This window comes from Apis cerana, linkage group LG3, assembly GCF_029169275.1.
Source record: "Apis cerana isolate GH-2021 linkage group LG3, AcerK_1.0, whole genome shotgun sequence".
NCBI lineage: Eukaryota > Metazoa > Arthropoda > Insecta > Hymenoptera > Apidae > Apis > Apis cerana.
Genome location: NC_083854.1, coordinates 353,969 through 364,174, shown reverse-complemented (window position 1 = coordinate 364,174; position 10,206 = coordinate 353,969).

The window sequence follows — 10,206 nt, the reverse complement described above, 5'->3', positions numbered from 1 at the left end:
AAATATTATTCAAATACTTAAATTAATTTAAATTTCAGATTATTAAACATGAGTTAATCAAATCATTGACAAATCTTTATTTTTATTTTACTTACATTCAATATTTTTTATTCTTATGTAGAGAGAAATAATAGTCGATCTATCATATATATCATAAAAAATGCATACATATTGCAATTACTTTTTTTATGCATGTCTCGAATAAATATTACAAATTCGCTAATTTCTTTTTTTATATTTTTATTTCTAATATACGAACCGAATATGAAAATGAATCAAACCAAGACAAAGTAAGAATCAAGATCAAAACAAAGAAATATTATTTTACCAACAGGAAAGATTGTTGATTTTTCTTTCAGATATTATTATCTTATTTCTTCTTTCTATCTAGTCTTTCTCTTTTTCTAACATTTGCGATCAATATTTAATTGTTAACAATACTATTTCAGTAAATACATTATTACGCTGAAAATTGTACGGAATCAAATTCAATTTAAATTTGATGAAATAATACATATTTAAATACTCGTTTAAAATAAAATTTTAATTAAATAATTTTCATATAAAAGTTGTACGATAATAAATAATAATTGAAATTTTATTAAAATAAATTAATGTGAATAATAAATAAAAAAAATATCGCTAATATGCAATAATATGAAAAACAAAAGTACAATGCTTATATGATTTTTTAGTAAATGTAAAATGCGGTATTAGTATGAAATGTTAAAAATATAGATATTAGATTTTGACTATTTTTTTTTGTTTATTAATTTCATATCGGGATAAAAAACATTGAATCAAATATTATTAGTGATTTTCTTATACGTATGAAGATAAGTAAGTTTATGTGAAGAAAAATATATTTAAGCTTTATTATTTATAATGAAATCTTATAGGAATGTTTGATTTACTCCTATGAATTTCGGTAAGTAGGCAGTTGAACTCAATGATTCAATTATAAATTTAAATAAAATGTTTATACCATAAAATGATTTATAAAATACCATAAATAAAGTGATGTACATGTTAATATTCTGTATATTAATAATTTATTTGAGACAAAGTTTTGTTAAATAAGGAGTTACATAATATTTCATTGAAATTCATTTGAAATATTTATTTGTATATAAAAAAATATTAATGTATTTACTTTCATTAAAAGGCTCCATTATGCAAACGATATTGCAATATTGCCGTATATCCAGCTCCAGTATTCTCCTTTCTTTTATCATGTTATTTTATTTAATTCAAACTTGCTTATTTTTTATTATATTTAAAATGCTTATAACTCGTTAATTAAGCTTTATCAGACATAAATGTATAACTGTTTTTATCGTTTTGATATCTAGAATCCATCAAAAATATTTCACATTTTTATATACGAAACTATAACTAACTTTCTAATAATAAACTTTAATAATTTCATCATAATATATAAAGATAAGAACAGGAATATGATAAAACAATTTTTCTAAGATATTATAGATAACCTACTATCTGAAGCAAAAAATGATATTCAAATTTTTTCTTATAAAAATTAAGAGTATTATATTTAGAAGGAAAAGAAAATCACTAGAAAAAGAAAAACTTTGACTGGTTGCAAAATATTGTGTTTTTAAAAAAAAGATGCAGGTGATTATTAATTTATTATAAGAAATATCGCACAATATATAATTTTTAAATAAATAATAAATAATAAATTAATAATAATTTTTTTAATAATAGTAATAAAATAATTATATATTTTCATTTTTATATTTAACATAAACAGGAAATAATAGATATAATTTATTTTATTTAAAAATTGGTTAAAAATGTTTTGTTAATGTATTTTTTGTAAATGATTTTGTAAGAGTTCTTTCTTTACGTATTTTCCGTAAACATATTTCTTACAAATCATATAAGATTTAGTTGTTTTATTATCTTTGCAAAATCTTTTTTGGTATTTTTTATAAATATGAAATATTTTAGGGATTTAGGGATATTAGGAATATATTTTTAATATTCTTTGTATGTTTTTTTTTCTTGGAATCTTTGATAGTGTGATAAATTTTTCTGTTTGAAATAAAAAATCTTGATATATTTTGTTTAATTATTTCCTTATAAAGAATTCACGTATTGATACTGATCAAAATAAAAATATTAAAGAAAATTTGGATAGGCTATTTATAAGATTTTGATTTTCCATTTAATTATTTATATCAATGAATTTATATTATTATTTCAAGTATTTATATTATTTTTAATTTTTATATATTTATGTTTCAAGTTTATTATAATTTTTTTCCTTAAATGTGGTCTTGTAAATTATCAGAATACAATCATTTAATTTGTAATTATTAAATTACCAAAAAACATATCATATATTTTTTTGTTTTTGCAAATTTTTTTAATTCTTTGTTATTTTTTATATATATTATGAATAATAATGTCATTTTTTTTTTAGAAGTTTTATCATTAATGATGCACTCGAAAAAATTCTTTGTCGTAATATTTCTTATGCAATAAATGATTCGAAATAACAAATTTCAAAATAACAAATTCACTGAGCAATATCGACCATCTTGTTTGTTTTTTTCCAAATATAGAAATTTATTTATGATGTATTTATTTTCATATCCAAGCCAAAGCTTGATGCCAAATTTTTCAGATTTATTTGGTATGTATCATCATTTTAGTGTTTTGTTCATTTTCATTCTTGTTTTTGAAATCTAATAAAAATATTTAGCATTTTTGTTCTTTATAAATATTAAAATGTTTTTTCTCCATCAATATTTGAAATATTAAGTGTCAAATAAATAATTCTTATTTTGAATTTCATACTCATCTTCAAATTCAGAATTTTGCTCTTTATTAATATTTTTACTAATTTTTATCTTTTCCAATAACTTCTTCACTAAACATGTTAACATATTTAGAGACAAAATTAATAAAAAGAAATAGAATAAAACAATTATATAATATTTATATAATAATATATGTGCGCGTGTATGTGTGATATGACAAATATATCTTTTTATTTAGATCTAAATACCTACAACATATTTCTGAATATGTATGTGTTTAGTTTCCATATATATCAATATATTGAATATTATAATTTATTCACTCTTTTTAATATTTGATTGATTTTAATCTGTCTTAATATGATTCGTTATATCTATGTGCATTTCTTTATTATAAAGTATTGATTATATTTAAATATTGAAGATATTTTTTAAGAATCTTCGATAAAATATCGTTTATGTATGTTTATGTCTTAGCAGTTACGGATTTTAAATTATGTTTAAACTATCTGCGACAAAACTAAACACATAATGTATTCAGAAATACATTATGTAGATAGATCTTAGTTTAGATCTTAGTTGAATTTAGAGCTAAGATTTTAAACAATAAACATTATAAAAAAAAATATATTTGTCATGGTAAACAAATTAAAAGATTTTTCGATAAAAAAAAAGTAAAAAGTAAAATAAAAACTGGAAAATCAGATAATATAAGAATTTATATATAGTTAAATATTATATATAATTAAATAAAGACAAAAAATAATAATGAATGTATAATTTTAAATTAAATTTTAAATCTTGTCATTTGATAGCATGTGATTAGTATTAACGTAAAAGCATTAATAAGATTACTATGATTGAATGGTACATTCTTTATAAAACTTATTAAATAGTTAGAATTAGGAAAATTCAAAATTCTCCTTAAGAATTACAATGCTTTTTAAATTAATTCAATTAGTAATTTATTATATACAACCGATGAAATATTTCTAGAAAAATATTATTTAGCTTAAGATATGCAATTTTCATAACTTCAACGCCTAACAATTCTGCGTACAAAACCATTTTTTCTAATAGATTAATAAATCAATACAAACAAAAAATAAATTCTCAAAATTATTTTACTAAAGAATACACAAATATTATCTTAACAATAATAATATTTTAATATTACAAATTAATTTTTTATATGTAATATATATAACATATCTAAAATTATATATTTCCTAGCATGAATTGTTAAAAACATTATATATCAATTTTCACGTAATACATGTATATAAACTGCAAAAAATAAATTCAAAATAAAATAAAACAAAAATTGGAATTAAATTTGAAAATAACTTCAAAAAACGATATTATTATATATTTTCCTTGTATGTTTACAGATATATCAAAACAAAATAGACATAGCAATAATTATTATTAAAAAAATCCAAATTAATATATATTATATGTCAAATATATTTAGTATAGAATTAATTTTCAAAGCATTTAAACTAATCAATAATCAGTAAATCAGAAAATATATCTATTTTTAATGACTTTCTAAACGTAATAACAACAATTTACAATCTACAAAATTAAAACGAAATAATCTCAAAACATATGAGAACTATATATGGAAATTCGAATATATAATTATTATACAATTACTATTACTATTCACTTTCATCAAAAGTATAATAAGTAACGAGGAAACCGGTAAACTTAAAAAAGCTATTTTATTATCATTTAATAATAAAATCAATATTTCATTCAAAGATGTAAAAAAATTTATTAGATTTAAAATCCTCAAAAAATAACAAAACACTATTAAATTATGTAAAATATGTAAAATAACAGAACAACATTTTAATTTTAGTTATAGTTTAATAGTTTAGTTTTTTACTTAATTGTTTTACTTAATTGTAGGATAATGATTGTATATTTATAATATTTGTTGATACCTTTGTGTTATATTTGATTGAGATTGATATACAAAAAATCAGATAAATGATTTTTTTGCTTTGTTGGTTTTATTTGAACTGTAATATATACAATGTAATTGTGATTATCACTGAATGCGTTATGTTATACTTTGCTAATTGTATCGTGTTCTGACAATTGATGATTGAAAAGTTTATGAAGGACAAACCTAAGAACCCTTGTGAAGCGATTAGACAACCTAGATTTTATTTTCAATAATTTAATAATTTATGAGCGAGTATATTTCCCTAATGTTTTCCAGATTCTCAATTTAAATAGAAATACAGCAGCGATGATCATTTCATAAGTCACACTTGCATGTTTTGCGATGGATCACCATGAGTGCAAAGATCCTGACCTTCACGCGTTGCGTGATCCTGCAAGAACGCATTCTTCGAAATCGCCTTTCAACGTAATTATTGGTCTTTCTAATCCTCTTTTAGCGTGCATTTTCACGAAAGAAGGAAAAGCAAGGCCCACGACAAGATCAAATCAATTTTCTAAATTAAATCTAATTAAATTAGAATAGAAATACAGATAGATCAATAACGATATAGTTTACAGTTAGAATCATTACAATTAGCAAACAAATATTAAAATAAATTTGTTCATTCAAAACTCACAATGTAAATGTATTATGCAATTGTACAATAGATGGTTCTTTGGATAATAACAATAATAATAAATAATAATAAATAATAAAATTAGTTCAGGCATCACATTTGTGCAATATTCAAAGTCATTCAATTTACATTTTAACAGAGAAAGTAACTATATTTTTATTTTATATATTATTTGAACTTTAATTGTGTTTTAATTGAATTCTGTCTTGTGTTTTTTTTATTATTATTATTAAATTTGTATATTTTTGTGTAAAAGTTAAATTTTGTGTATTTTTAAACTCATGTTGATTTTGTCCAAAAAGTACATAAAGATGTACTTCTATTCTATTTTTGCATTCTTTTGCACTATGTACTGAGGAAAAGAATGAAATCAACAAACATGAGAGATGAAAAAAAATATTGAAAGATATTAATAAATTTTTCATTTCTATAATAATAAAATATGTATATATTTCTTTTTCTCTACATATTTCTTTACATGTATTTTTTTTAAATTTTATTTTGTGAAGCACATTTATAATAATGTTCATAGATTATTCTTCAAAGAAACAAACGATGTATATTTTTTCGAGTGACAATTCTAATGATTCATTTGTGCAACGATTATGCAAACGAATTATTTTATCCGACGAATATGCTTCAGCGAAATATTCTATATATCATTCAGGATAAACCATATAAAATCACCAAATAAAATCTAATTCCGATACCGAGGATGAAACCGATACAAATAAAAATGAAAATAGTAATAATATAGACAATAACGCATATCATATAAATTGCACTAAGTGTAATTCCATTTGAAATCTAAAATCGTTGTATAGGTTGAGAATAATTAAGTACAAGATTTTTACCTTTTTTTTATTCATTACGGAAGAGATTTTTCAAATGATCGTTGATGAAACAAACGCATATACTGCAGAAAATTATAAAATTATAAATTAAATAGAAACTCGTTTGATTAAATAAATATAATAACAACCAATAAAAATAAAATGAAACGATTTTTTGGTTTTCTAATATGGATGTGAAGTTATCTAAAATTGGTTCATATTAATATAAAAATAACATGAACTGTCAATCATTTCCAAAAACAGTTATATTTAGAAACTATTAAATTGCTCTTATGATTTCTATTTTAATAATAATCAAACAGCAAATAAAAATGATAGACTGTGTAAGATAAATAAAAGGATGCATTAAAATAAAATTTTCGTAAATATTATGAACTAGTTAAAGATGTATATATTAATGATTTCTTAATATCATTTTCGAAAACGTAGAATTTTTCAACAATTTTTAAAAAGAAATATAGAAAAATTACAATATTTAATTATATTTTAGTCTAGAATATACAAATTTTAAATATTTTTTGAAAAAAATTAAATATATCATATGTAACGCATGTATAATGATATCATACAATTTACATAGATAACTAGTATATCAGTCTCAATTTAACAAAATAATTAATTGCCTTTAATACTTATTTGGAATTATATGGAAAAATAAAAATTATTAATGGTAAAAGAATACCTGAAGAAATTAAATCAAAAAAATTAGAACGAGACGAACTGATTGTTATGTAAAATAAAAAAAATATTATGATTCTTAAATGGAAAAAAAAAATATTTTAATGATTTCTACAAAATATTCGGCGGAAATAATGGTTATATGCAAAAAAAATTACGTATGTAATCAATAGTAATTATTGATTAAAACGTAGGAAAAATTATATTCTGTAGATTTTTTATATGATTATATATTCCATATTGTTTAGAAAAATGACTAAGTATATAAAATTATATGACTAAGATATATAAAATTAACTTTTAAATTGTTGTTGAATAACATTAATTGCAAATGTACTATTATTATATAAATAGACAATAAAAAAAGAATAAAAATATTTTAAAATACTATTTGTAATGTATCTCACAATATGTGATAAAAATGCAAATGAAAGCAACAGCACATATATCTGAAGAAAATTATGTCATAAAATGTAAAAAATAAAAAAACCAGCATATTTAATGCAAAAATTTTGCAAAATATATTACTAAAAAAATATAGCAAATTATAATTCGAAAAATGATAAAAATTGAACAAAAAAACTCTCTACGTATTAAAAATTGTGATGATTAATTTTATTTATAATGTTTTAACACAATATATCGTATTTAATTTTTGTAATGAAATATATAATGTTTTAATTAAATTTTTTTATTATTAAACAATGCATTTTTTATTTCATAATATTGTTTAATCAGTTATAATGTTTAAAATTTGACGTTTGATTATGATTATTTTATTTTGATTCTAAACATTTCAGACATTTTGGTTATTATGACTTTATCGAGAAAATAATCTTCGATCAAGTATTAAAGAATAGATTTTTCTCAAAAATAATAAAATAGTATATTGGTAATATACTATTTTATAAATTTTTAATATTTATCAAACAATATTCTATAGAAAAGATCAAGTCAAGATATATAGATCGCTAATTGGACAAGACTAACACAAATTTTTATTGCAAAGAGAAGCTTTTATATAGTGTGAAATCTATAAAGTCTAAAATGATTTTGATATTGTATAAAAATTTGAACTTGTTTATCAATTGTTTTCAAATTGTTCATTCTCAAATTCATAATTATTTATATTATAAGTTTTTGATGAGTTTAGTGGTGATTGATTCCTAATTGTTTTTTATGGTTAACTAAATTCTCTAATACCTGACTGTGTTTTAATCCTTTGTACTCTGAATAATTTTTATGATCTATTTTATGAGCAATTTCGAGTCATTTTTACTATAGGCTAACTACTCCAGACTATTTATAATGGCGCGAACGCGCTTCCGTAAAATATTGAAAATCTTGTTTTGCCATTAAAAAACGTGAATACATTTTTAAAAATATGTTTTATTAATACAATTAAAAAAAATTAATATAATTAAAGAATATATAAAAATATAATAAATAAAAATTACTTTTTGAATTTCTTCATTTTATGGTATCTTGAAAAAGAGTGAAAGATGCATTCTTGGCTTATTAGGATAAGTATCGTTACTCATTTCACGATTTTCACTTTCTTCTGTCTATTGGAACAAACATAATCTCTTTTTTTTACTTTTGCGCATTTTATGAAATTTAACCTGATTTCAGAAGATGATTTCTAGATTTTTCTTATCGAAAATTATTAATCAATTGATTGACTAATAATTTAACATATTTAAAATGTATCAATGATTTTCTGTTTTGTTTTCTTTTTTCAATTTTATATATGATATATAAATTAATTACAGACATCTCCATGTCCCCAAAAAACATTTTTTTCACCATTTAAGAAATTTTCTCAAAAAACATTAATAAATGCTTGATCATAGTATTGATCTACACTGCCCATGGAATTTGTATAGTTGGCAATTATATTAGGCTTTCTAATATTTACTTCTATACTCCCTCGAAGAATTTTTGAATCTATCATTCCAGTATCATTCCAAGTACTCAAAAATAACATAATCTTCTTGTTTTTCCAGGCTAAGAACATGATTTTTCCTTTTTTACAAACAAAAATTTTATTTATCTGAAAACTTAAGTTTTTTCAAAAAGATCGGAATATCTTTCCTTTTATTAGTAGTTATTAATAGTAGTTATTAGTAGTATTTTATTAGTAGTTATTATTAGTTAGCTTTTATTTAGTACCAGTCAAGTAGCATTTCAGTTTCATTAGTTCTTCTGTCAAAGGTATACTGATATAATATCTATCAATTAATATATGGTAACTCTGTGTCTCAGAGATTTTATAATAACTTTATAACAACTTTTGATATAAATGGTTTGATATAAAATTCTAATGCTTACTGGTAAATTTAGAATATCATTTTCTGATTTAATATTTCCATAATAAGATATATTCTGTTTCAGAATATCATATAAATTCCTATGCTCCACTTCATTGACTTAATAGGATTGTAAGTAATGAAAGAAATTTTCCTTTTAAATTTTATTATGGATTCATCTATACAAATATTTTTATCAAAAATAAAGTATTTAGAAAATTTTGAATCTAAATAATTTAAAAAAATGCTAACTCGTTGTATACGTGTTTTAAGATTTTTCTTTTTTTAACCCGAGTCGGGTTTTGTTTTTAAATAGAGCATCCAAAATATGATTGAATTGAGCTCTTGTATATAAATATATCAGAAAAAAAAAGGGATTCTACTATTCTGTTTAGTCGACCAATATTCTTGCATATTGAAAACAAGTATTGTACCCATATTTAGGATAAGTCCAATGAAAAGTTCATCTTTATTTATATCATCTTTAGCTATCTAACACAGATTTTGCATGATTATTTGTTTCCTTTATTATTCCATCTATAAGTTGGTCTGAGAAAAATAGTTTGAAAAACTGAATCGCTTCAAAAATATTTGAGGAAATTTGAAGACCTGTTATTTTTGATCCTATTGAAAAATTTATTCTTAGGGGCATTCCATTCTCTATGATATTATGTACTAATACAATCATCTTCTTCCAACGAGATACTTGCATCAGATATTATCGGATTCAATAGGCTGTACTTTTTGACTTCGATCAACTATTATATCGTTGTCATCTCTATCACTCTCACTATATCATTTATATTAATTTCAGCCAAATTATCGCTGTATAAATTAAATTCGATTTCATCTTCATTTTTCGAAAATTCATTTCTTTATATAATTATTTTCTTCCATTTTAAAATTAAATATAAAAAAATTATAATAATTTTAATAATAATAATTATTTATATAAACTAACAGCATAGGCTTCTATGAAGAA